The following is a 6,340-nucleotide window of genomic DNA, read 5'->3' as shown; positions in this document are numbered from 1 at the left end:
CTCAAAACAATTGTTACGAATGGAGCATTTGTAGCTGCAACAGTTAATGAAGATAACAGCATTTTTACAATGTTAACATGTACAGGCCAGCTTCCATGTATTCTTGAAGATATATATTGTCATTAATCCTGCAGCTTTACACCATACTGTAGCATAATGTGCATCTTAGGTCATGATGAGTTTTATAACATGTTCAGCCTTTGAATGCTTTGCTTTGATTGTTTTAAAAATGTGAATGCGTAAGTATAGCATGTGTGGATTCTACAGCATAGGACTGATGAATGGCAAATGAAGTAGCAGGAAGCTATTGGATATATATATGAATATATATATATATTTATCACACACACGCACATATGTGTGTGGTTGTTTGTGTGTATGCATACTGTTTGTGTGTAAATACATAGACACACATCTTTGTGTACACATGTGTACATACATACATGTATATATATATATATTTGTGTGTGTGTATATATGTATAGATATTCGTGTATGTGTGTACAGAATATATACAGAATATATATGTGTAGTATATATACTGTGTGTATACACAAACTATATGTGTGTGAGTAAAGTACATTTATAAATATATATATATACACACACACTGTATATATATATATATATATATATGTATATGTATGTGGGTATATGTAGTGCACATGTATAGTGCTCAGGTAGCAGCATTTGACCCTACCGCCAGACATGACTGTTAGTCATCAGTTATATCAGATAACCGTTTATATTTGTATAGTCACACTTACAGAGACATGTATTTTCTTGCTAATCTAATTTATGCATCAAGTTCATGAAATGGTGCTGTTGAGAATTGTACTTGAACGGAGAAATGGCCTAAATTGAATTCTTCTGTAGGGATTAATCAGTTTCTCTGGTTTGCTGTTTCACCCATAAACAAAAAATACAGTCTCAACAAATATTCTTTACTTGAAAATGCAACTAATATAAAATAGTATAAGCTATGGAAATGGTAAAATGTTCACCGCTGTCTACAGTGTTCAAAAAGTAAATAAAGTCTATGTTACTACATTTCTGGGTCTATCTTTATTCTCTTAAAGTCTATAATATGAGACATATTCCTCCAGCTGACACGCGAGTGGTGAGCGTAAACCTGAACAGGCGGCATAAATATCCTAATCTGAACTGTGTACTGCCAAAGATGTGTAGTCTTGGAATAAATTACAAACTGGACAGTCATTGAGGTGGAGAAAGAATTCTGACGAAGGATTTGTGAACATTCAGCTCGAGAGGAGAAATGTTGGGCTGTGTTTCTTTAGGTACTTTGGAGACTATTAATAAAGTGTGCTGTCCCTCTCCCTCTCTCACAAGGTTTTTTCTGAGCTACTGTTTTTTGACACATCCGATTTTCTTCTCCTCTAAAACGTGTGTCTTACATAACCACAGTTTTTCAATTCCTGTCCAGAATTCTCTCTTCTTGTGAGTTGTGTTGATCTGACTCCTGGTATATAAACACTTTTACAGGTTTCCCGATTAGAGGGGAGGGCGGTTATTAATATCGAGCTCTGCAGTAAGAGTTAGTCCAGCTGCCGGCTCTGGATCGTGACCACTGCAGTCTTGAGAGGAATGTGCAATAGAGATGTTGAGGAAGATAAATATATTCACTGTTTGAAGAGAGGGATGCCTCCCTGTCAGTGCATCACGTCTGCTTGCGGGATAGTATTGATGATATCCAGCTGGTTTAGCTCTCAGGTGTAACATGTCACGGTCTTTTGACATCTCTGACGTGCAAAATGTATGTGACAGGTCAGAAGACTTGGCCGAGGGTTGCTAGGGGAGGGGTGCTGGCCATGTTTGTTTTTGCTCCACAGCCCGCCTGACCCCCGGTTTGATCTTGAGGAGTCCATCTGAAGGGAGATGTATTCTACCTTTCCCCCCACACTCACACCATCCTCCATTAGCTTGATTAGGTGTTATTACAGAGCCCTCTCCTCTGTTCTCCTCCCTCTGCTCTGGAGCTAATCTTGTGTTGCTGGGAAACCCTGGGCCCTATTCAAGCTGCAGGACCGTCCCCCCTTTAAACATCGCCGCTCTCTGTCCTGGATCCCCCTGAGCTTTGAAAAAGAATCTCGGGGTCTTTAAAAAGTGGAAGGGGTCCTGAGCCATTCAAGGTGTATCCAATGCCTCGCGCTCAGCAAGGCTCTTAAATGCAAAACAGACGGTGGAGCAAATAAAGATCAAAGCCGCAGCCTTGCCTGTCTGGCCTGCTGTCCTCACATGCCAAGCGCTGCTGTCACAGTGAATCACGGCCATGCAGCTTCCGTGCTCACGCTGACACCACCCACCCCCCCCTCCTCCCATTTCCCCAAAGCCACCAACCCCCCTCCACCCTGTTGCAGCCCGCTCTGTGCCAGTGTCTAACAACAAACACACAAACACACAAGACGAGGTATATCTATTTGTTGAGCTTTTCAGTGTGTGTAACGTAGTGGTTCATTCTCTCTGGTCTAACAGCAAAAAAACTGATCCTACTTAACTGGAAGAAGAGAGAGGTCCCTTCATTTAAGCATTGGTTGACTGATTTGACAGACACCTTACATTTGGAGAGAATTCGATTTATTCTAAAAGACAAGTTGAGGGACTTTGATAAAATCTGGCAACCTTTGGTCTCTCATCTCGAAAGAGAATCTGATTGAGTCCCTAGTTGGATGTACTCCTTGTTGTTTCATCTGTTTTGTTGATGCCGGGCATTGCTTGTTGTTTACTTACTGTTCTTTTTTGTCATTAGTCTTTTTTGTCAGGGATTACTTTTTCACCTTCTGTAAAAAACAAAGGAAACATAACTGTCGACTGTTAATTTCTCCGTTATGTGATTGGTTTCCCAATAAACATATTTGAAACACATTTTCTCTGGTCTTGAACAGTCCAGAATGTCACCTTTGCATTTGCTTTATTATCTCTGTTAGTTAGCAGCATTACAGAAAAACAACTAAATGGATTTAAACAAAACTAGGTGGAAGGATGTGATCACGGGTCACAGAAGAACCCATTCGATTTTAGTGTGGATCTGGATCAGGGTTTAGATCCAGGAGTTTTTTTTTTCTCACTTCCCTTGTTTAGAGGACCTATATCTGTGAGTGTGTGCAATCTGGTGCAGATCCAAATCCAAATCTGGATCTAGTAAATGTACTTGTGGTTTCATTAGGGGACTGTTGGGCCTTGGTGGAGGTTTGTGCTCGACCCAGTGACATTCTAGTATCTCATCATGAAATCAAGGTATTTCAATGGGGAATGTATACTGCAGTACTTCACTGTGTAATGATCTGTTTAAATAAGGTTTGCCTCTTTTAAAAGTCCATTTTCATTTGGGTGAAACTGATTCTCTCTCACTTCTACTGGCAAACGATGCCAGCAGAGCATATAAAGCGCGGCGGTACATCCGTCAACATATGTTTAGCCCAGTTAAAAGCATGACTAAATATATTATAATTATTTTATGAGGAGGCGAAGCACATTTTTTTCCCCTCTGTTGTCTTCATTTATCCGACAGTTTCGTGTGTATGAATTTACGAGCGGGAGCATGTTTTTGTTTTATCATCCATGATCCATTATCCGTTTATTATCCAACCCCTCGATGGCCATCTCACAAAGTGAAGTTCATCGCACGGTAAATCTGAACGTCCGAGTGAATCCGAACGTTTAGTCATGTGCTTTGTCCCTGCAGCATCTCAGCAATGTCCCGGCAGCCGGGGTTAAGTAAGGCACTCGGCCCCTCTCAGATGCTCCACAGCTACTTGACCTGTTTGTACAGCTGCACACCCAGGCACATGTTTACCCCCACCCCCCGCTACCCTCTCCCCCGTCCCCTCACTCGCTGTGCCAAAGATGCAAGCCCGCGGCAGAAGCAGTGCCAGCGGGCCCCACCCCTGTTTTGCTGGTGGGACCTTGGTGGGGGGGGTGCTGACGGTTGAGAGGGAGGGACAGTGCGGCTAGATAAGAAGCCTCCTGGTCCAGGTCAGCTATTCCAGATTAGAAGACCGTTAGAAAAAACCTTTTAATTAGCTCTGCCGTGCAGCTAGGGCCCTGTGGTGTTGCGGGCCAGACACTTCCTGCGTTGTGCTCCACCACCCAAAAAGGAGGAGGAGAGAGAGGGAGTGAGCGAGTGACAGAAAGCGAGGGTGTGAGGCTAAAAATGGTTGTGCAACCGCGGAGGCCACAAAACAAGAGATGCCTCATTGCCACCGAGCAACCCCGGTTGTTTACTTACTAGAACACCAAGCTCCGGCATGGACGACAAACCATAAGCCGGAGAACAACTGAGCTTTCTCTTCCTTCGCTTCATGAACCAATCCAAGTTTCCACTGAGTTCTTCCTCTTCCGAGCTCCTCTTGTTTTCGCATTCCCACAGTTAGCTCTTGTGTGTAGATTTGAGAAGTCCCAGAGCCAGTCCTGTCAAACTCGGTCTAAAACAGTGTAAGTACATTGGACATAATTTCCTCCTCATAACAAAAATAGAGGCAAAATACCAACAATCATATCTTGGTGATGCTTAATGAGCCCTTTCGGATCCTTGACAATATACCACTAATATGGTGCTTTGCGTCCTTTGAAACATACCAGAGTGGAGTCCTGGAAATAGTAACACCAAAGTGAGGCCTCCTAGGGATCCAGCCGCCGACCCAAACGGCTTTCTGCTCTGCACTCCCTGCACTCGCTGCTCTGCCCTCCCGTGCCTTTTCGCACCAATTATGCGCAGCCTCAAAACTCTCGTGCCCTCATTCTTACCTGCGCCTCGGCTCAGGAATCGCATTTCAAGTCGTGCCAGAGTTTGCGAGGGAGGGGGGGAGAAGAAATGAGAGATGAAAAGTGAGGAGGGTATACGAGTAATTGCTTGCTCTTGGAGACACGTGGAGCCTGTCTGGAGAAGAGATACTGGGCTCGGAGGGAGTGAGGGGCCGGGGTGGGGGGGTGGACGTATGTCATCAATTTGAGCTCGGCCTTAATGTTTCAAAATAAAGACGGACACCTTGCTTTGATCTTGGCGGCCTGTTGAGCAGACGGTCCGCTTAGATAACCATCCGTGCCAGTTACTGTAATCTTAGCCTGGAACCATGCTCTTATTGAAGAGACGGACACTGTAAGGATTTCGATATTTTAGTTTCTCTCTGTGTCAGACTGAACTCTTAACAAATAAAGATAGGTTGGGACAGGAACAGTTTTAGCTAGATATTATGCCTTCATACAAATTATTTTATAACCATTGCTGTTTGGTGTGAATAATGAATCTTTCACATGTTCTCATTTCTAATTTGTGTATTAAAGCGTAATTCCCTTAGGTTCATTAAACTCACATAGATTTCGAGCAGCTGTCTGATAGGTTCTGGAGGTCGGACAGAGTATGTGCGTCACATTGTTGTTGCCTTGTTTTGGTTTAGTTGCTCCGAATGTCTGTACAACCAGAACGTACAGCCGATATAGCAGGAACATAATATCTTTTCTCCAACAACCACTGTTTGGCCATCATGGCCTCGGCTGTGTCAAGGCCTTGGGAGTGGCTCCTTGCTACTTCCGTATTCCAAAAGCCAGGAGGATGGATTACGCCTGCGCACTTCCGAGGAGGGAGGAACGAAGATCTACTGTTATAAAATGGACAGGCGCCGGATGTTTGTGGCACTCTGATACAACTAGTGTGTTGGAAGCCCATTGCTTTGCTGATAATAACCTGTTCATTGCTTCCTACATAAATACTTGATTGAACCAAACCGAGTTCGGCACATCTTCTCTTAAAGGATAAACGAACACGCCTAACAACACGAGACTTGACAACGGAGCTTCACTCGCCGCCTGGTAGTTCTGAGGGAGACGCTCGTCTACGTTCTACAAAGAGCACCTGGGTGATTTACTGTGAGCATTTGAGGGCGGTTTCTTGATTAAAGGGCGCTTTTTTGGGGACAAATGGGCCGAGTGACGCGGGCGGAGGAATTTTGTATGACTAGTGAAGCAACCAGGCAGTTGCAACAAGTAAGCACCTCGGGGATGTGGGACATGCTGGGGCCTGCTTCATTGTAAAGACAATCCCTGCACCCGGGCAGCTGTGGCGTATATACAAGACTGCAGGAATGAGGGCATCATGAATGACTTTCTCTGTGTGACAATGACTGCCAGCGCTCGGTGGAGAGGGAACGGTCAGAGGTCCCGGCTGTGGGCATGCAGTGTTGAAGCAGTGTGTGTGTGTGCGGGTGTGCGTACACTGAGAAATTACTCAGGAATGTGAGGATACATGCCAAAGACAAATAATTTGAGTCGCATTCAAGGGGAATCTTACCCTCCATGCCTCTGAAGAAATATCACAATCCCATCA

This window comes from Limanda limanda, chromosome 15 (genome assembly GCF_963576545.1).
Source record: "Limanda limanda chromosome 15, fLimLim1.1, whole genome shotgun sequence".
NCBI classification, from domain to species: domain Eukaryota; kingdom Metazoa; phylum Chordata; class Actinopteri; order Pleuronectiformes; family Pleuronectidae; genus Limanda; species Limanda limanda.
The sequence above is the reverse complement of the archived record's forward strand: the minus strand, read 5'-3'. Positions refer to the sequence as shown.